This window comes from Podarcis gaigeae (assembly GCF_964106915.1).
Source record: "Podarcis gaigeae genome assembly, chromosome: 14".
NCBI lineage: Eukaryota > Metazoa > Chordata > Lepidosauria > Squamata > Lacertidae > Podarcis > Podarcis gaigeae.
Genome location: NC_139690.1, coordinates 12,060,340 through 12,082,586, shown reverse-complemented (window position 1 = coordinate 12,082,586; position 22,247 = coordinate 12,060,340). Strand labels below are relative to the sequence as shown.

The window sequence follows — 22,247 nt, the reverse complement described above, 5'->3', positions numbered from 1 at the left end:
GGTGCTGGACCTCAGTGTCCGGGCAGAACGATGGAGGTGGAAAAGCTCCTTCAGGTATAATGGACAGAGGCCGTTTAGGGCTTTAAAGGTAAGCACCAACACTTTGAATTGTGCTCGGAAACATACTGGGAGCCAGTGTAGGTCTGAAAGGTGATCTGAAATGGGTCACCATTGGGGGTTTTGGAATATCTCGGCTTATCCTGATATTTTTTCCTTTAATTATTCATTCACTAGCTTTAAACCAGTGGTGGCCAAACTTGGCCCTCCAGCTGTTTTGGGACTACAACTCCCATCTTCCCTAGCTAACAGGACCAGTGGTCAGGGATGATGGGAAATGTAGTCCCAAAACAGCTAGAGGGCCAGGTTTGGCCACCACTGCTAAACACACACACACACACACACACACACACACACACACACACGTACACACACACTATTTAGAAGTTGCAAACTGGCTCTGTGGATGTGTGGGGCTTCATGGCATCTCAGGCACTAGCCAATTGGCACTGTCCTTAGAGAACTCCAGTGGACCATAGGAAGGTTGCAGTTTGGTGCTAGGAGCAGATGCTTTGCATGCAGAAGGTTCCAGGATCAGTCCCTGGCATCGAAGGGTAGGGCTTGGAAAAAATTGCATCTGCAACTCTTAACATTCACTACTAGTGAAGGGTAGAGGGTACTGAGCTAAATCAATTTGTAGTCTGACAATTTGTAGTTCAGCCATGTACAGCTGCTTTCAGAGCTAGATCCTGTCCGGCAAAAAGAAAGTTTGCGTTTTGAGGCAATGCAGTGGCAATGCTCATTGCGTCGGCCTAGTGAAAAGGACCCATCAGAATTCATCTTCTATTGCTACTCAGTTATCCAAAATGTAACACTGCCTTTGAACCAAGGTTAGCCATTGTCGTGCCCTTCAGATGTTGTTAGACTACAACTCCCATCACTCCTGATCATTGTCCCTGCTGGCTGTAGCTAGTGGGAGTGGTAGTCCAGCAACATCTGAAGGGCACCACATTGGCTAGCCCTCTCTCTCTCTCTCTCTCTCTCTCTCTCTCTCTCACACACACACACACACACACACAACTGCTGCTGCTGCTGCTGCTACTGATCTATCAGGTCTTAGGTGTAAGGAAAGCCCATTGACTGAATAATCAAAGGCAACTTCTGCTGGAGCACAACTTAATCTCCATTTGACTCATGGCTGTTGAACAGATATCCAAGGAGTCGGGCATCATCGCTGCCTGGGTACTGTGCCCCTAAACCTTCCCAAAGTTAAATGATAAGCTAGAACACGTGCAGAGAAGGGCAGCTAAGATAATCAAGGGTCTAGAAGCCAAGACTTATGAGGAATGGTTGAAGGAGCTGGGTATGTTGAGCCTGGAAAAGAGACTGAAAGGAGATATGATAGCCATCTTCAAATATCTCAAGGGCTGTCACATGGAGGATGGAACAAGCTTGTTTTCTCCTGCTCTGGAGGGTAGGACTTGAACCAATGGCTTGAAGTTACAATAAAGGAGATTCCAGTCAGGAAGAACCTGTCGCGAATTCCTCGCGGCGCTTTTAGCAGAAATGCTCAGAGTCACAGGTTTTTCCAGTGCAGTCTTTTTAAAGTGAGCTATATACAGGTATTTACAACAACAGTCCATACAGAGTACCTGCTCCTTAAGGCAAACGAATACTCTCCACCACAGCACCACCACACCACAGCACAACCACCACAACCACTGTTGAGCAGGCTTTCCTTTTTAAAACAGGTGATAGCCAATCACATTAATCACACTCCTGCTGAGTCACTCTGACCCAGCACTTCACAGAGTATTGCATCAGCCTGTTGAAGCCTGCAGACTTACTCAGTGTCCTGCGAATCCCAACAGAACCTTCTTCCGCTGTTCATTCGGGAGAATGTGGCCTCTCCTTCCTTGAAGGTTTTTAAGCAGAGGTTGGATGGCCATCTGCCATGGGTGCTTTAGCTGAGATTCCTGCATTGCAGGGGGTTGGACTAGATGACCCCTGGGTTCCCTTCCAACTCTACAACTCTATGATCCCATTCTGAGCCACTGAGCTTCTGTGCTCGCTCAGCCCAGCAAATCAGCCCTGTGCTATCTATCACTTGTGTTATTTCCCTGGATGGTTGTTTCATATTTTATTAGATATGACAGCTCTATTATTAACAAGGTGGGGGCAGGGAACACGCACATACATATATGCAGCGCAGTAGGTTTTTCTTTTTTTAAGCAGTGGTCTTAAGAGGCTGGTATTGAAGGATATAGAAGGCTTCATTTACGACATGCAGGAAATGGCTGTATCTGTAAAACATTTTTTTTTCCAGTTGGGCAGTTTATTAAAACTGACACAGTACTACAATTACCACCAATTATGTTGTCAACAGTGTTGATTCTCTTTAAAGCAAACTAGTGAGTGGAAAGTCCCTCTATCCACTTGGAAAATGAAATGCATTAAGAAATGAATCCGGTTTTTTGGAAGGAGGTGTTGCAGTAGATGAACAAGGAAGCTGTTGTTTTTAATAGCGACCAAACCCAGCAAGGGAGTTGCATTTCAACCAATGAAGGCGAACTTTGAAAGATTCAGGCCAGATAAAAGGAAGCGCTTCACCAAGCAGGGCATAGTTAAACTGTGGAACTCACTTTCGCAGAAGGCAGTGAGGGCCACCAATCTAGATGGATTTTTAAAATATATATATTTTTTATTATTAAAGTTTTCTTAGTTTACAAAAATACGTGCATTGTCTCTTTTTGTTGCATTTTCTACAGATCAGTTTCATATGTCGTGAGACATTAGCATTACATACAGTATTAGGTTAGGAAGAAAAGAGGGGTAAAGAGGGGGAGGGGAATGGTGAGTGGGGTGGGGTGGGATGGCAATACTTCTACTTAGTGTATGTGTGATTGTTTTGTGTCAGCGCCACTTGTGTGGGTTCTCTTACTATTTGCTTGTTTGTATTTCTTGGTAGTGAAAGAGGGGTAGCCTAGTGTGTGGTTGGTTGTATTTGGTTGGCCGTAGTGAGGTTTGTTTTTGTGTGAGAGTGGGGTGTGTGTGTTTTTGGATCAAGTTAGCCATATTGATTCGTATGCTGTTGGCGGATTCTTGTTATCTTGTTGGGCTCTGTATGTGATAAAGGGGAACCATACCGGGGTGAAGATGTCTTCTTCTCTTTGTCCCCGTGTCAGTTTCACTTTATTGTTTAGTTTTCCTAATAAGGCTGTTTCTCATACTATTTGATACCATTGGTCCATACTTTCTCCTGACAGGTCTCTCCAGTGTCTGGCTATGATGCTTCTGGCTGCTGAGAGTAGGTGGGTTGTGAGCTCTTTATGATGTGAGTGGGCATTATTATCTTGGAAGATGTTTAGTATGGCCAGTTCTGGGGTGACTTCTAATACTTGCATAGTTATTTTGCATATTTCTTGTATGACTGCTGTCCAGAATTGTTGGATTTTGGGACTTTCCCACCACATGTGGAGGTATGTGCCTGTGGAGGTGCATCCTCTCCAGTATTTGGGTGAGGTTCCTGGACGTATTAGCTCCAGTTTCCGTGGTGTTAGGTACCATCTGTGAGTTTCAGAGTGAGTTCTTTTCTTTTCGCTGATATGGATTTACAGGGAGGTTTAGACCACATTCTGGTCACAAAAGAAGACTAGACAAATTCATGGAGGAAAGGGCTAGCAGTGCCTATTAGCCTTCTGCCTCCAGTCAGAATCAGTAATATTTCTGAATACCAGTCGTTGGAAACAGCAGTGGACTTTGGGCTTTCAAATAGTGGTGCCCTGTGTGAGGCTAAAATTCACCTCTCACACTTCATTCTACAGCATGGTTTTGGGGGACCCCGCAGTGTGGCACCCAGTACAACCTTATTGGCCGTGCCACCTTAAAACTGCCTCTACTAGAAACCAGAGTGCTTTTGTGCTTGAATCCTGGGAGAACAGAATACAGTAGTACCTCAGGTTGCAGACGCTTCAGGTTACAGACTCTGCTAACCCAGGAATAGTACCTCGGGTTAAGAACTTTGCTTCAGTATGAGAACAGAAATTGTGCAGCAGTGGCGCAGTAGCAGTGGGAGGCCCATTAGCTAAAGTGGTACCTCAGGTTAGGAACAGTTTCAGGTTGAGAACGGACCTCCGGAACGAATTAACTTCTTAATCTGAGGTACCACTGGACTGGACTAGATGGGCTACTAGCCTGATCCAACAGGCTCTTACGCTTTTAGATTCCAATATTTGAAGATGGCTGCCTCCTCAAATATTTGAAGGGCTATCACATGGGAGATGGAGCAAGCTACTTTTCTGCTGCTCCAGAGGGTAGAACCCAAAGCAATGGAAAGAAGAAGTGGAAGAAAATGACCTGTGCCAGGCCAGGTAAAGTCAGGGGACAATATTACACTGGCTGATTTGCTCCATTTCTTCTACATCTCCCTGAGATCCCAAAATACTGATCCCCTTAAAAGAACCTGCCATTCTGAGAGTCGGAGTGTTGTAGTGGATATACTATTACTCTGGAGACCAAGGTTCACATTTCTGTTCAGCAATCATGCTCTTTCAGCCAAACCTACCTCACACAGTTGCTGCGAGAATAAAATGAGGGAGGGGACCACACATGGTGCTCTCAACCACTTGGAGGAAAGGCTGGATAAAAATAAAACAAATCAGCCCTTTCCCCCACCCCCCTCAACACTGTCAAACCAGAAGCCTGAAGAACAGCGCACATTTTAATTTTGACTCAACACAAATAGTTTTTGGGTAAAGTGGGTGATGCTATTCACAGGAAATGATTAGTTTTTCCACAGTACATTAAAATTGAAACTTTAATAAAGAAAACAGTAATTGTGTGCCTATAATTTTGCTGATTGCAGGACACAGCTTGCAACTATCTAAATTACAGTTTACAGAGACATAATTCTGAAACTCTCCCTCCTTTTTTATATGAAAAAAAATCTAGTTATGTAGCAGTAGCCTTAGCAGAAGAAAAGTAATCTATCCCATATCTGAGTTTCTCTTCACAATCATCTTCGGCTCCCTTCCCAAGTCATCATGCATTTGAAATCAGATTGGAATCAGGGAAGTATTGAGAACCTGCAGGCCTCCAAAAGTTGTTAGAATACAACTCCCACCATTCCTGAGCATTTGCTCTGCTGCTTGGGGCTGATGGGAGTTGTAGTGCACCAACATCTTGGAGGGCCTCAGGCCATAGCTGTCAAGTGTCCCTTATTCCAGCGCCATGTCCCGCTGCTGTCCCTTATTGATGGATGTCCCTTAAATGTCCCTTAAATGATGTCCCTTAAATTTCAAAGGAAGCAGCTCCTCTCCCTCCCTCCCTGCCGGCCAGGGAGGAGGGAGGCTCCAACTGTGTTGCTTGGCTGTGTTGCTCACCCAATAAGAAGTCTAAGAACGACTGGGGGGTGGAGCTTGCATGCCTTGTGTGTGGCTAGTTAATGCAAGCTGAGGGGTTTTTTAAATGCTGGACGCCATTTTGTTGCACGTGCTGCTTCAAACTTTGCAGTGCAAAGCCAGGCCAGGGAGCCATCTTAAGTTGAGGCTGCATAGGCCTTGTGGTGCATGTGATTCAGATTCTATTCAGTTGAACCTCTGGTTACAAAGTTGGTTGGACAGTGTTCTCGAAGCTACCAGCATGAGTTTGACCAGACTGCAGGAGGAAAGGAAGACTGGAGTGCCTGGAACAGATGAGGCTGCAGGTCCCTTATTTTGGCTGCTGGTCCATTATTTTCAAGGCTGCTGGTCCTTTATTTTCAAATCTGTAAGTTGACAGCTATGCCTCAGGCTTCCCATCTTTGGAATACAGTGGTACCTCGGGATGCAAATGGGATCCGTTCCGGAGCCCCGTTCTCATCCTGAACAGAACGTAAGACACGATTGCATGTCTGCGCGTGCCCGGGTCACGTTTCGCTGCTTTCGCGCATGCGTGTGACATCATTTTGACCGTCTGCGCAAGTGGCAAACCCGGAAGTAATGCACTCTGTTACTTCCGGGTTGCCGTGGAGCACAACCCGAAAATACTTATCCTGAAGCATATTTATTCCGAGGTACGACCTGAGTCACAGGGACTCAGAGCAAGGATCTACTCCCGTTAGGACAGTGCTAGAAACTGAGATATGAAAGCTAGGAGCTAAATGGCACCTTAAACCTAGGTTATGGGCACAACAACAGAATGTCTAGGTGTGCTTCTCTATAACAAGAATACAAAGCTGAAAATTAATGAACTGCAGCCAAAATTCATGTTCATTTTTCATGTGGTATAGCCCTTCCCCTGCCCACCCCCCTAATATTCTTAAGAGGGTCTGTTCTCCAGTCTTCAGAGAGTAGCTGGAAGTGGGGAAGCAGAAAAAGGTCCTTCTTTCCTTCCACTCTGCAGTTTTAATCTGAAATCTTAGGCACAGTTCTGTGCCCACAGCTCAGAAACGGCTCACGCTAATTATTATTATTATTAATAATAATAATACCCCGCCCATCTGGCTGGGTTTCCCCAGCCACTCTGGGCGGCTTCCAACAAAACACTAAAATACAATAACTATTAAACATTAAAAGCTTCCCTAAACAGGGCTGCCTTCAGATGTCTACTAAAAGTTTGGTAGTTATTTTTCTCTTTGACATCTGATGGGAGGGTGTTCCACAGGTCAGGCACCACTACCGAGAAGGCCCTCTGCCTGGTTCCCTGTAACTTGGCTTCTCGCAGCGAGGGAACCACCAGAAGACCCTCGGCGCTGGACCTCAGTGTCCGGGCAGAACGATGGAGGTGGAGATGCTCCTTCAGGTATGCTGAACTGGTATATTGAAATTCCCTGTCGTGAAATGCGCCTAAAACAATGGGAGTTTCAAACACTGTGTTAGGGACGTTTCAAAGTTTCAGGTTTTCTTGAAACAATTCTCTCACTCTTTCACTTTCAGAGACTTGTAGGCAATGTTCTCAACCCATAAGCAACGAACCAGCCCACACCTCCCTGTGTTGTAGCCAGTAATGGCAAAGGGACTGGGAGAAGGGACACGAAATAGTCACTCATTTTCAAATTGTATAATAAAATTAGATTGCATTTTATGCATTTGTTTGAGCTGCTCTTAAATGTGAATTTTATATTGTTGCAACCCATCCTGGGACTTGCTGATGAAGGGCAGGTAATAAATCTAATAAAATAGTAACAACAACAAAAAACTTTCTCCTTTCTTTTATCTATAAAAGCTCACTGTGGCAGCATTGGGGCGCTACCCCCCACTAGTCCCAATTGTTATTTATAACCCCCAGTTAAAGCAGGGGGAAGCTTTTCCATAACCTCCAACATTTCTCTGACGCCCGATTCAATAATAATAATGGTATTTATACCCTGCCCATTTGAGTGGGTTGCCCAGGCCACTCACTCTGGGCAGCTTCCAACATATATAAAAACTTAATGAAACATTAAACATTAAAAAACGTCCCTATACAGGGCTGAGCTGCCTTCGGAAATCTTTTACTTTTGTTTATTTTATTTTTATTTATGATTTTCAATTTTATACATTTCAATAATTTTACAATCACTTTAGCATTTCAAAACTTGACTTCCTTCCCCCTCTTTCTATGGTTCCTTAAATTTATTGTAATGTTTTCTGCATATCCAAATTAACTTAATTTGCTCATTTATCCATCTACTTTAAATATATACCCTTATAAAACTGCAGGTTATTACAATAATCCTGCCAATTTTCCTATCTGTTAACAGCTTGTAAATATTTAGTGAACCATTTCCCTTCTTTTACCAAAAGTTTGTTCTCTTGGTTTCTTATTTTTCCGGTAAGTTTTTCCATTTCTGCATATTCCGCAAGTTTTTGCATCCATTCGTCGTTTGCTGGGACTTCGTCTTCTTTCCATTTTGGGGCACGTAAAATTCCTGCTGCTGTAGTGGCATACATGAATAATTTTTTGTACAGTTTGGGTAGTTCTGTCCCTATGATTACCAAAAGAAAATCTTTTAAAAGCTGTATAGTTACGTATCTCCTTGGTTCGGGAGTTGCATAACTCCATGCTGTCCAACATTTCTCTGATGGAAAGAGGCAAATAGGGATCTTCCACTACATGTGAGGGCAGCAAAGTAGCACATGGTGTACAGGGGGGGGGCATTCTGTGTTGTTGTAAAGGTAAAGGTAAAGGGACCCCTGACCAATAGGTCCAGTCATAGCCGACTCTGGGGTTGCGGCGCTCATCTCGCTTTATTGGCCGAGGGAGCCGGCGTACAGCTTCCAGGTCATGTGGCCAGCATGACTAAGCCGCTTCTGGCAAACCAGAGCAGCACACAGAAAATCATTTACCTTCCCTCCAGAGTGGTACCTATTTATCTACTTGCACTTTGACATGCTTTCGAACTGCTAGGTTGGCAGGAGCAGGGACCGAGCAACGGGAGCTCACCCCGTCGTGGGGATTCAAACCACCGACCTGATCGGCAAGTCCCAGGCTCTGTGGTTTGGAAAAACAAGTAACTGAAACTGACAGATTTCCCCCACTCTTAACTTCAACCTAGATAGGCAGAGCCTTAGCTTTTCAGCCCCCTATACCTTTCATAAGTATCCAGTTCTTTCACACAATAACTCCTGGTACAACCTCAAATTATATCCATTTCAATTAAAAGCACGCACCAAAAACAGGCAAACGAAGCAAGTTGTTTTCCCCTAAACTGAACATTTCTTAAATTAGCCCTCATGCTGATAAGGTGGTCTTTCCTATGCATTATAACACATACCAGCAACTCTGTCAAGCTCCATGGCATTGTTGTTTTTTACTTTTCCCCCTCCCCATTTCCTTTCTCTGTCGACAGAGAGCCCCTCCTACATCAATCTGGTTATTTAAACACACTCATTACCTTGGCAGCTGTTGCTTGTTAGCAGAACTCCTGCTAAAACGGTTTATGCACTTCCTTAGTCTGTGAACAACAAGGAAAAATCTAAATTGTTCAAATCCTGCCTCAACAGCTGGTTGCAGCACAAGAGAAGTATATTGACAGACTCTGAAAACCTCACAGTTGTACGCTGTTAGTATTACTCAATGGAGTATCAAGCAGTATTAAAGAACTGCACCTGACATTGAACAGAACAGCTAATAGAGGCCTATACCCAGTGTTTCAATGGAAGTGCATTGCAGAAAGCATTCATTAGGGCGGACTGATCATAAGAAGAGCTTGCTTGGGCAAAACAATGGCCCATGCAGTCTAACATCCTCTTCTCACAGCGGTGAGACCTATGAGAAGCCCCAAAGCAGGTCCTTAATGCAACAGAACAGCATCTTAAAAAGTAGAGACATCACCTTGCAAACAAAGGTCCGTATAGTAAAAGCTATGGTTTTCCCAGTAGTGATGTATGGAAGTGAGAGCTGGACCATAAAGAAGGCTGATCGCCAAAGAATTGATGCTTTTGAATTGTGGTGCTGGAGGAGACTCTTGAGAGTCCCATGGACTGCAAGAAGAACAAACCGATCCATTCTTAAGGAAATCAGGCCTGAGTGCTCACTGGAAGGACAGATGCTGAAGCTGAGGCTCCAATACTTTGGCCACCTCATGAGAAGAGAAGACTCCCTGGAAAAGACCCTGATGTTGGGAAAGATGGAGGGCACAAGGAGAAGGGGACGACAGAGGACGAGATGGTTGGATAGTGTCTTCGAAGCTACAAACATGAGTCTGACCAAACTGTGGGAGGCAGTGGAAGACAGAAGTGCCTGGCATGCTCTGGTCCATGGGGTCACGAAGAGTCGGACACGACTAAACGACTAAACAACAACAATGCAACAGAACCCTACCCAAGTGGTATCCAGAGTCATATTGCCTCAGACAGTGCAGGTAGAAGATAGCCAGCATAGCTACTAGCCACCAACAGCTTCTTCACAGCCGGATATAACTCTTACAATATTATGCTTATTTACTCAGCAGCCTCACTGTATCCAATAGGGCTTACACGCCACTGTGTTTAGCATTCCAGACTTTCAGTGCAAACCTATTCATGTCTACTCAAAAATAAGTCCACTTTGTTCAATGGGGCTTAATGTTTTAGGGGTGCTTGAGGACTAAGGCCTCATCTATACCACAAAAGGTAAAAAGGTAAAGGATCCCTGGATGGTTAAGCCCAGTCAAAGGTGACTATGGTGTTGCAGCGCTCATCTCGCTTTCAGGCCGAGGGAACCGGCGTTTGCCCACAGACAGCTTTCCAGGTCATGTGGTCAGCATGACTAAACCGCTTCTGGCACAACAGAACACCGTGATGGAAGCCGGAGCACATGTGTGGCGTTCGTACGGAGCCCCCGGTCGTTTCATGGACTATTGACCCGTACACCACTAATCCGCTGCCACCAATCAGGTACTCAGTCGGGTTCTCAAGTTAACAACGAAGATTGGAGTTTACTGCAAACACAAATAAACTTTAAATGCATTTCAAATGCTGTTACCCTTTACCCTCTTAGTCTTATTTTATCCTATCTCTAACTCACTCCCACTCTTCTACCTCCCCTCACACAAGAACCAACTGCACTAACTGTCTCTCTATTTCCATCTGTCTTCCAACTGCTTTTTCCCAACTGTCTAAAGCTCTGGCTAAGCCTTTTAAAAACAGGTAGCCTCCGCCTCTGGGCTTTTCTATTGGTCTACCTATTAACCCTTTCTCTCTCCCTGTACAGACATTTCCAAAAGAACGGGCAAATGCCACATCATGGAAATGCCATTTACCTTCCCATTGCAGCAGTATCAATTTATCTACTTACACTGGCGTGCTTTCAAACTGCTAGGTTGGCAGAAGCTTACCCCATTGCGCAGATTCAAACTGCCGACCTTGCGATTGGCAAGCCTAAGACGCTCAGTGGTTTAGACCACGGCGCCACCCTGTCCCATCTATACCATATGTTTACAGTGGCATGTGATACTGGAGTCTGGTGATGCAGTGCCTCAGAATTCCATCAGAGGGCTGAAGCCTCTCTCTGATTGGCTAAAATGACAGCAAGTCAGAGAGGGGTGGAGTCAGCACTTTGGGAGGGAGAATAAAAGGATCAGGCTAAGACCTAGGACAGTGGTGGTGAACCTATGGCACTCGTGCCAGAGAGGGCACTCAGAGCCCTGTCTGTGGGCACGTGCGCTGTTGCCCCAGCCGGGCCATACCTAGGGGGTGAAACTGGTGCTCCAGCACTGCAGGGGGCTCCTGGCAGCTTCCAGAATGGTCCCAGCACTGCTAGGGCACCATTTTCACCCTCGAGGCCATGCTGGGAGGAGGAGGAGGAGAGGAGGGCTCGTGCTGGGAAACTGCCGCTCTGTCCAGGCCTCGACTTTTGATGCACCAGGGCCTCCCGCTAGTTTGTTGCTCCTACTTGGGAGTAAGCTGCCTTGAGTTCAGCAATGTTAGACAAATTATCAGCATGCTTACAACAGCAAAAAATCACATTAATTGTTCAAAAGCATGCCAAATGCAAACTTTTACCTTTCAAAAAAAAAGTTGTTTGTATCATTGAAAGTTCTGTTATTGTGTTTTTCTTTTAAGACAAAAGATGTTAATGTATGAGTTGTTGCTTTTTCTAAACTAAAACCTCAGTATTCAGGTTAAATTGCCGTGTTGCCACTTTGCGATAAATAAGTAGGTTTTGGGTTGTAGTTTGGGTACTTGGTCTCTAAAAGGTTTACTATCACTGGCCTAGGACCTAGCCCTAGTGTGTCCCAGTCCTGGCTATACCCCTCGTCCAGCCAGTTCATGCTGCCCTAGTCCCTAAAGGGACCCCTGACCATTAGGTCCAGTCATGGCTGACTCTGGGGTTGCGGCACTCATCTCGCTTTATTGGCCAAGGGAGCCGGCGTACAGCTTCCAGGTCACGTGGCCAGCATGACTAAGCTGCTTCTGGCAAAGCAGAGCAGTGCACAGAAATGCCATTTACTTTCCCGCCAGAGTGGTACCTATTTATCTACTTGCACTTGGATGTGCTTTTGAACTGCTAGGTTGGCAGAAGCAGGGACCGAGTAACGGGAGCTCACCCCGTCGCGGGGATTTGAACCGCCGACCTTCTGATCGGCAAGTCCTAGGCTCTGTGGTTTAACCCACAGCACCACCCGCATCCAGCCCTACTCCCTAGGTGGTGGTTAAAAATACATTTATAGGAGTCATATGTGGGCAGGGGGTTGCTGCACAGTGCCATACCACTTTAAACAGTCATGGTTTCTCCCAAAGGATCCTGGGAATTCTAATCTGTTAAGAGCCAGTGTGGCATAACATACACATACTTGGAAGAAAGGGTGGTATAGAAATGTAACAAAAAAATAATAAAGAAAGAAAAGTATGGAATTTTTCAGACATCCCATTCCCCTCACACATCTAAAATTTCCAAGACCCCCTGGAAGTCAGATTGATGGTTAAGCCACTCTAGGGGCCTGGGGGAGGGATTGTTTTTTTACAATAAATTCAAAAACAATGGTTTTAAGCAAAGCAACCTGATTCGCCACCTCCTGGATGAATACACAGATCCAAACATAATTATCCTTCAGATTTCACACTTTCCCTGAATTTTGCAATATAGTTCTCAGCTGGGGGAAAAAACCCTACCCAAAAGCACTTTAAAGTGAGAATGGGATGGAACTGATTTATGTATAAATAAATAAATGTGAATTTTACCAGGCCCAGAAAGTGACTGATCCACTCATCCCTATTTTCAAGTGGTGTCTGGAAGCCATCAAAAAGTGAACCAGAGGGACATTAGAAGTATCACAAACAATGAATCATGACTGAGAAGATGCTTGTCTCTCATTGCCACCCACCTTAGTTCATAAGGTGGTGGTGTGAGCTCTGGACAGATCTTCTTAATGAAGATTTCAATAGCAGGTCTGGTTAATATGAGAATAACCAACCTTAGATAAGCAATGCATTGCAGTGTGCAATGTTGTAACATATCTATAATCCTACATAAGGGTAGCAAAGAGCAATAGCGAAGGAACCTCAAAGCACATCAACTTACAACATAAATAACTAAATTATGCCTCAGAGAATTACAGCTAATATACTGCAAGACTACCCTTGACCTTTGCAATGAATAGCTCTTGTTCATAACAGAAGCTATGAGACCAGCCATAACCAATTAAATTAATTGCCTGTAAAACTTCAAGGAGAGGGAGGTAGATGTTTACATTGTCTCAACAGTTTGCATGGAGAGATTTGTAAAGCACTTAAACAATTAATTTGTTTGCTTGCTTGCTTCAGTTGTCCTGGGAGAACCATGTTCGTGTTCTTCGGGTTTCTAACACCAATTCAGTCATCGCACCATTTAGAGGCAGGTTCTGCATTTAAAAAATATCACCTGGAGGAATTTCCTGGCAAAGCAGGTTCCCACTTTCAGATTTTCAACAAATAAATTAGGTCTGTCAAAGCAAAGCACTCTTTCCTGCAGCTGCTTCCGGATTCTCACTAATCTGCCTCACAGGCTCGGGGCTAAGATTGCAGTTGCTGGCAGGTGATGAAATGGAGGGTGATGCAGAGAATGCAGTTGGTGGGGTGACCTGAGAGGCAGGATGGGGACCCTGCCCCATAGCGCAAAGAGGCCAGGAAGTGCGAGATGGTCCTCTCAGGTCTTTGGCATTCCCCATCCACACAGAGGACAGATTCCTTAGCAACAGGGGTCAAAGCCACACGAGGAGGGGAGGCTGGAATGCAGAAGGAGGGGTCCTCTGTCTTATCACTGAAAACTAGGTGTTGTCCAGAGGAGGAAAAAACTTAAATATGTGGCAGAGTTCCCAAAAATAGACCAGAGGCAATTGTTCTTTATCCAGCAGAGCTTTACTGCTACTGAAGGCGAATGAGCGTAATGGTCACAAATCGAATACATTCAGGATTGGCACAGTCCAAAAAAGATCCAGTTGCAGCAAACTTAGCTTAACTTATAATACTTATAGACTAAACCTTAACATTAAGCATACAAAACAGACCACACCAGAAGAAAGAGATAGAAAGAGAAAGTAAGTGAAACCCAGGCTCCTCCTGGCCCGACTATTATAGCCAGCATGACCTTGTCAGAAAGATAACAGAACCAGTTTAAACCAGCTTCCCAGAAGGAATAACCCAAGCATCAGAAACCTTCTGCCTGTTTCTTTCACATAGAAAGAAACCTTCCAGAACCCTCTTGAACTAAGCAGAACAGGAAAGATCTCTACCCATCAGATCAAAATTTTCTGTACTAAGAAATGTAAACTGACACTGGGTGCCACCTCCATCATTGGGAGAAGTCCTACACCACAGTTTGGGGTGCACTGCACTTCCAAGAACACCAGTCTCACAGGAAGAGAGAGAGAGTCTTGCGAGTGATGACGCCATGGGTAGCTAATGATGTTCACTGTATTCCCATCTAGCAACAAGTGCCTCCCAAGCTAGTTGGGCCTGGGAGGCTGATGACAAGCTGTAATTATCTATTGGAATTAGCACCTTTGATGCAGCTGAAGTCAATTTGCATTAAGACATAAATGAGCATATTCAAATTTTGTGCTTTGCAGGTGCTGCCGCACAACCCAGGTAAGGGTGGTAGTGGCAGTGTTGGACAGCATCCCAGTGTTAGGATTCCTGCTCCGTGTTTGCAGTCATGGGATTGTTGTCTATCACAGGACGGTGTATGCTTTCATTCCACATAGTGAGAAGTGATGGAGACAGGGTGTTTATGTTACTGTGTTCCGGAATGTAGAACTTTTGTCCTTTGTTTCTTTCTCTTTGCTGTCTGATGAGAAAGAGGAAGGAGCTAAGTCAGAATGCTCCGAGTGTATTATATGTAAATAAAGTAGATTAGCCAAAATGCTGTGCTACTGAGTTCTGTACGCGAACTGCTAATACTCTGCAGGATCCTAAGTGTGCTAATGCCTCTTGGTATCAGTCGCTGAGATGTTTGGGCTGGAGAAAGCTTTTGAAGCTCCCGGATGTTTGACCAGGAGGGAGAGAACATGCCAGCCGGGCATGTGTCTCTGCCAGGGTCCCACACGTGAGTAGGACGTTCCTAACACTCAGGCCTCAATGCAGAATGCACTACCCCTAGTACCAAGAGTTCTTAGGAGACCCCTGTTCCCCTCACAGAGCTACATTTTCCAGAGTGCTTCAACAACAAATCCCTCTTCTCAGGGAACTCTGGGAATTGTAACTCTGTGAAGGGAACACAGCCAGCTCCTCTGGGAGATGGGCATACTGCAGAAGGGAATTGTCTGCCTACATAATGCCTCAGACATGCCTAGCCCCTGACTGAGACTGCATCTTCCAAGCCCTAGCCAGTAGGGCCCATCTGCCTGGATTATCGATGGGAAATCTCAGGCCCAGCACCCAAATGTGGCCCTCCAGGCTTCGTTATCCTCCCCTCACCAGCCTTGTTTCATAATCCAAGTGCTTTTGCCTGGGTGGAATGTGTCCTTGAACTCTTGTTTGTCTGGGTGAGGGTTATATGTAGAGACAAAGATAAGATTTTGATTTGTTGCTCGGTCTACTTTTCCCTCTGCCCTCCCTCCTCACTACTGGCAGGTGGTTCTTGGAAGATTGCTTAAAAATGAATGAATGCAATCCTTGGGGTGGAAAAGATTCCACCCTCCTTGGCTTAAATAGCCCTGCGTTGACTTTTTCTGGACTTCACCTGCTTACCTCATCCGGTGTGGCCTATTTGCTTTCTCCACTTCCCTTGCAACCCTTAGCAGAGCACCTCAAAATGCTTGAGGTGGAGAGGGCAGGTTAGACCTAGCCATCTGTTCAGAACTCCTGATGGAAGGCATACTCTTGTTCTTCCTCCTGCTCTTCGTGGTCTGATGTTCCACACCCCTTATCTTCCACAGCTTCCATAGTTTTCATCCTGCGCACCTTTTCCTGTGCCATGTCCCTCTGCCACTGCTTATCATTCTCCTCGAGCCTCGTTCCTTCTGTGCACTAAGCACACCTATCAATAACTGAATGTGAATAATCACATCATTAGTCAGTCACTGCTGATTGATGCTCTGCTGTCACAATGTGGTAACTTTTACTGCCAAGTAGAAATTGCCAGATGTCCCTTATTTTTTTAAGGGAATGTTCTTTGTTTCAGAAGAGACACATGGCTCGTTTGCTGGGGTTCCTTGGTGTGTGGAATGCTTACAAGGCAGCGCGTCTTCCTCTCGGGATCATCTTCAAGAGTCCTGCTTCTTACTGTTTCAGTGAAGGTAGTGAAGTCACAGGAAGAGCTGCTTTTTTTATATAGGTCTCTGGAATGACCTCCTGTAAGAGGTGCAGCTGTTTGAGCAACTGTGCATCTCATCTGCAACTATGCAAGATGCATTGTTTTCAGACAAGTATCCATACCGCAAGTGTGCAGAAGGTCCCAGGTCCAATCCCTGGCATTTCCAGGTTGGACAGAGACAATCTTCCACCCCGGGAAACCCGGGAGTACCACTGCCAAATGTTGGAAACTGATCTAGGTGGGCCTTTGGGCCTGACTTACTATAAGCCAGCTCCCAATGTTCTACTGTATGGACTGCTTACTGTTGTTATGTAATAATGGAGTAGTTATTGTGGGATAACCAGCCACATACAAGTAACATACTTAAGTCTAAAGGGGTTAACACCATAGAGTCCTGCCAGGCTTAGCTCACTTTGGGAAGGACCACATGGCTCTTACAAGCCCTCTAGAGCTCCTATACCAATAATTCAGTAACTTTCACCACTGTAAAGTTTTACTGCCTGTGCACTTCTTCTGAATGCTGTATGGAAAAGCACATAAATCTGACCTTTGGAGAGTTTGTGAATAAACCCATTTTGAACTTACTGAACCTGTCGGTTACCCTCACCTGGTTTAGCCAATTCTTGCGGGGGCAGGGGGTGGCCGTTGTTACACGCTGACAGCTTCTAGGAGCCACAGGTAGGAGATGAGGGCAGGGTGGACAAACAATCCCAGAAAGAGAATGACATGTACCTCACCAGAGGTACTACCCCTCCCCTAACATCCCACACACCCCCTATAAGGTTGCAGCCTTAATTAACTGAAGCATCCCTCTAGGAGTAAGTCCAATGGTATATCAGATTAGGTAGGAATGGAGGTGGATGCCAAAGGTCTCAGGTTCAATCTCTAGGTAGGTGTACTGGGGTTTGCTTGTGTGTAAGCCGCAAACTGCTCCAAGCTGAGTTGTTTGGTTAAAACTTTCCCCCGGCTGGACAGCCTCTACTCCGTGGCTGTCTCAATCACTGGCAGAACCCGTCAGTGGGCGTTTCCTGAACTTTTTCCAACATAAAAGTTATTTGACACCAAGTCTCCGCCTAGCCTCTCTGCGCGGAAGCTTTCTGCGCAGAGTGGGCGTCCCAAGCGGAGGCTCTGTGCTCTCCCCGCTGGTCTCGCTGGAACAGTCTCGGAGCCCTCCCTCCGAAGCTCCCTCAACCTCCCCTTTCTTCCTAGCGTCACGCCTATCTCCTTCCTCAGCGGAAGCTCCCCCTCTCTCCTTGCTGGTTCCCTCTCCAGCATCATTGGGGAGCCTTACCTTCACCCTTGGCTCTGATGGCAGTTCCCTGACAGTAGGGCTGGGAGAGACTTCGGTCTTAAACCCTGGAAAGCCACTGCCAGTCTTGTGTAGACAGTACTGAGTTAGATGGGTCAGTGGTTTGACTCTCAGTATAAGGCAGCTTCCTATTCTTCTTCTTTGGCAATCACTACTAGCGAAGTAAGATTGTCTTCCATAAACACAGTTTTTACAGTGAGTCTGCAAGTGACTCTGGAGGCCAGTTCTGGATCCACACGTCCTTCCACAGTGGGGACATAGGTTTCCAGATGGGAGTTGATCATGGTGAGGGTTTGCCAAGAATGCCTTCCTCTTAGCTCATTTCTCCCTTTCGTCCAGAGTTTGAGAGTCTTCAAAGCCAATGGCACCTTCAACTTTGTTGGACTGGTCATGTTGTGCGGATGCCTGATTATCATCTTCCAAAGCAACTACTCTAATCCAAACTTAAAAATGGAAAGCATATAAAGACTCTCTCAAGGCAAATCTAAAAATATGTGGTATAAACACTGACAACTGGGAAACACTGGCCTGAGAGCGCTCCAGCTGGAGCTTCCTATATTCCTAAATAGAACCTCTCAAACTTCAGGGGAAATATATATATATAGCCTCCATGAAAGCCTGCGCCACCAGCCAATGAACAAGCCAAGAACAATATCCTGGGAAAGAATTATTGCTGACTATTGTATTTAACTGGATTAAGATGCTAAAGGAAGCCATGCATCTTTAATTCTTGGAAAGGACATTCAAATGCAAAATGTAGAGGGGAGGGAGGCAGGTGGCCCTATGAATAATTAACGGAGCATTTGCTTCTGTAATGAGAAATTAAATTCTAAATACATACAAGCCCACAGTGACGGGAGCCCAAGAAGTCAAGTTCATCTTCTTTGTGTCCTTTTCTGGATGGGAAAACCGCACGCCAATGTTTGATGCCTGCCTTGCTGGTGTCTCGTTCGTTCTTTCATCGTTTTCTTTGGAGCTGAAGGGGCGAAGGGAACAGGAACAGTGATAAAGGAAGCGAGGAATTGGGAAGAGAGAGAAAGAGAATTAAATAAAGCTACAGGAGACAAAAGAGAGCTGAGTATTAGAGGGAAGGTTAAACCAAAGAGACTGAAGCACACTTGAGTCCTCTACAAAGATTTCCTCTCTCTGTATTCAGATACTGAGAAGAGTTGTGATCTCCTTCTGCACTATACTTTTCAAGCAGTATCCTGTCACTATAATCAGCAGTGGCTTCCCCCCAAAATACTGGGGATTTTAGTTCATTAAGGGTGCTGACAGTTAGGAGACACCCTATTCCCCTGATAGGACTACAATTCCAAGAGTTCCCTGGGAAAGAGGGATTGAATGTTAAACCCTGGAGATTATAGCTCTGTCCCCAGGGATTGCATAGTGGAGGATTCTCTTGGGGGAGGGCTGTGTTAGCAGAATGCAACAGTTTGAAATCCCCTGAAGGCTGAATAAAAAAATCTTTATTGCTTACCCAATGGCCCTTGCCAGCCAAAGAGTTGTATAATTAAAAAAAGTGGGACCCTACACAAACTAATTGCATAAGGTAAAGGTAAAGGTAAAGGGACCCCTGACCATTAGGTCCAGGCGTGGCCGACTCTGGGGTTGCGGCGCTCATCTTGCTTTATTGGCCGAGGGAGCCGGCGTACAGCTTCTGGGTCATGTGGCCAGCATGACTAAGCCGCTTCTGGCGAACCAGAGCAGTGCACGGAAATGCCGTTTACCTTCCCGCCGGAGTGGTACCTATTTATCTACTTGCACTTTGACGTGCTTTTGAACTGCTAGGTTAGCAGGAGCAGGGACCAAGCAATGGGAGCTCACCTCCATCAAGGGGATTCGAACCACCAACCTTCTGATTGGCAAATCCTAGGCTCTATGGTTTAACCCACAGCGTCACCCGCGTTCCTACATTGCAAAATTCAATATATATGTGCAGCTCACCAGCTGCCCCCCGCACAACAGGTTCCCATTCCTACCATGCACCGATACAACAGCACTAGTGGATTTCTGCCCCTGGGGTGCTTTTGTCTGGGATACCAAGGGGCAGGGGGGCAGCTGCAGTGGTGCTGAGTACTTTCCTTGCCAGCTGGCCTCCTCTGCAAATTTATTGCTATTTATTTTCTTTATTTCAGGCATTTATATACTGCTTAATCGTTAGCATGAATGATGAACGGCCAACACATGATGATACACAAGGAGGAAACAGCAGTGCCAGGTTACCAATGGGTTTCTTTCACTGAAATTGCACACATGCCCACAGCTCGCTGGTTTCATGCGATGTGGGGCCCTGGACTGGACCATGCAGCTGAACCTCTCACGCTCTCTGGCTCTCACAGTGACTGCTGCCTGGGGTGGGTGTTGGCTGGTGCCATTTCACTCTGTGCTTGCGGAAAAAGAGAACAACAGCCAACCAACCTATGGTCACATAAAGCATCATCAATAAACACACAAGATGTAACTGTGTTCTTAAATAAATAAGGTATACTATTCATTGATTGTAAATTTCAACAGAAGTAACTCATAAAGTTCAACAAATGAACAAAGCAGAAGACCCAGTGGATCAGATCATTCTCTAGTCAATTTCATACATAAGGTCCATCTGTGTAATGGTGTCTATTCCACCTGTCTGTTCATAAAGTCCAAACAATCCACATGAAAGGTTGTTACAGTTCCACAAAATCCTTTCACAGAGTCTAGACAAGGATTTCCGGAATATTGGCCTTGTTTCGCCATCCTGGGCTTCATTGGTAGTTAAAGCACTAAGTAATGCAAATAAATACAATATCATGATCTCACACATTTTACAGCAAAAATAATATCAAACAATAAATAACTGTACATACCATATGTGCTATTACAAGACAATGGATCTTAAGGCATAGTAGTACCTGTTGTAAGCAGCAAGTGTTACAAAATAGGATTATATGGACAAGCACAATATATCTGTTTGTCAGGGCAATGGCTTGTCTCTTCCAGCCAGAGACCTCCTGGGCTCTGATGCGGCTGCTGTGCTCTCTCAATAAATTGAGGTGATCGCTCAGGCAACAGTTTTGTTGTCCCTTACTACTTAGGTCTATTGATCTCAGCAGAGGCGAAGCAACCTGCTCTGGTACCCGGAGCGGCGTTCATCCCAGGGGGCATGGCATGCATCCCAGAGGGTGTGGTGCACAGTGTACATAACGGGGCATGGCGCATGTCCCAGGGGGTGCAGCTGATCGGGGGTCGGCATTTTGTCACACACACCCCTTTGGAATGGTACCTGGGGTACCTCCTCCCCCTCCTCAGAACTCCCCCCTTGGAGTGCCTGTCATCTGTAAAATGGGAGCCTTAATGGGTTGCCTTTTCATACAGCAGTGCAGCGCAGTTTTACAAGAGTGCTTGGAAATCTGATCTGGGACTCCAGATTATTTAATCTTGATTGATTTTGTGAACTGCCCTGAGATCTCTTGATGAAGGGCGGTATATAAATCTAATAAATCTAATCAATAACAATGATTTCTAAGCGGTGTGCAGAAAAATATACCATACAGAGAATGAAAACAATAAAAAGCCATCATAAAAGCATTAAAATTCCTGCTAAAAGGTAAAGGTACCCCTGACCATTAGGTCCAGTCGCGGACGACTCTGGGGTTGCGCGCTCATCTCGCTCTATAGGCCAAGGGAGACGGCGTTTGTCCACAGACAGCTTCCAGGTCATGTGGCCAGCATCACTAAGCCGCTTCTGGTGAACCAGAGCAGCACACAGAAACACCGTTTACCTTCCTGCCGGAGCGGTACCTATTTATCTACTTGCATTTTGATGTGCTTTCGAACTGCTAGGCTGGCAGGAGCAGGGACCGAGCAACGGGCGCTCACCCTATCGTGGGGATTCGAACCGCCGACCTTCCGATTGGCAAACCCTAGGCTCTGTGGTTTAGACCACAGCACCACCTGCGTCCCCCTCTGCTAGGCAGAGATATAAGAGACCAGGAGGTCCTTAACCTGAGTGACAGCTAAGTGACACCCTGCTTCCCTCGATTCTTCAACCAGCCTTCCACCAGCCTTAGGAATTGAACACTTTGTGGCTTTAGAACTGCAGAGTCACTCAATAGACCCAGCTAGTCCAGGAGGGGGGAAGGTCCTTTGCATTTGTGCCGAGGCATGAGGATTTTTGAGAATAAATAGGAACCTCTGTGCTTCTTTCCTCCTCGCAGCCTTTTCTTTTCCCAGTGGCATTAGAAAGGCTGCTAAACCGGACTCTCCAAGCTCAGTTTTGCAGAGCTGCAGTAAAAGATCACCTTTGGCAAGTCTATAATTAACAATTAGTCACTTATTGTAAGATCCAGTGGACATCTCATTAAATATCAGTCAAATAGGCTTGGGCCATTGAACCTCGTTTTTTAAAGAGCATTTTTCATCCTTCTGCCAATTATAATCAGGGGAGCTAAAATTACTCTTGCCACCAGGATGCCCACTTAAATCTTTCCGGCTGCTGAGAAGTTTCAAAAGCTTTTCCCCGCCTGCTCCCCGTGCCAGACAAAAAGGGAAATACCAAGTGCCTTCTCAGGATGGTGGTGGGCTTTTAAAAGCCTCTCAGCAGTCTGAATGGAGGAAAGAGCTCAGGAGGTGGCTGCTGGAATACTCCACAGTCATTTCTTCTTATTTACAGCCCAGCGGATAGAATTTCCTCAGCTATTCACTCACTCCCTGCCTGCATCTAATCCCCCATTTGGCGTCCAGCAGCAAAGCATATACGGCTGACCAGTTTCCAGAATTTCCATGG

At 45.6% G+C, this 22,247-nt stretch overlaps 1 long non-coding RNA gene across 1 annotated transcript; it reads left to right on the top strand.

Moving 5' to 3' along the window:
- Nucleotides 1-16,035: 16,035 nt before the first annotated feature.
- On the top strand, nucleotides 16,036-19,976 carry LOC310831846. The gene is made up of 2 exons (XR_014558020.1): nucleotides 16,036-16,153; nucleotides 19,618-19,976. It is a non-coding gene; the product is annotated as an uncharacterized lncRNA (long non-coding RNA).
- The last annotated feature ends 2,271 nt before the right edge of the window (nucleotides 19,977-22,247 follow it).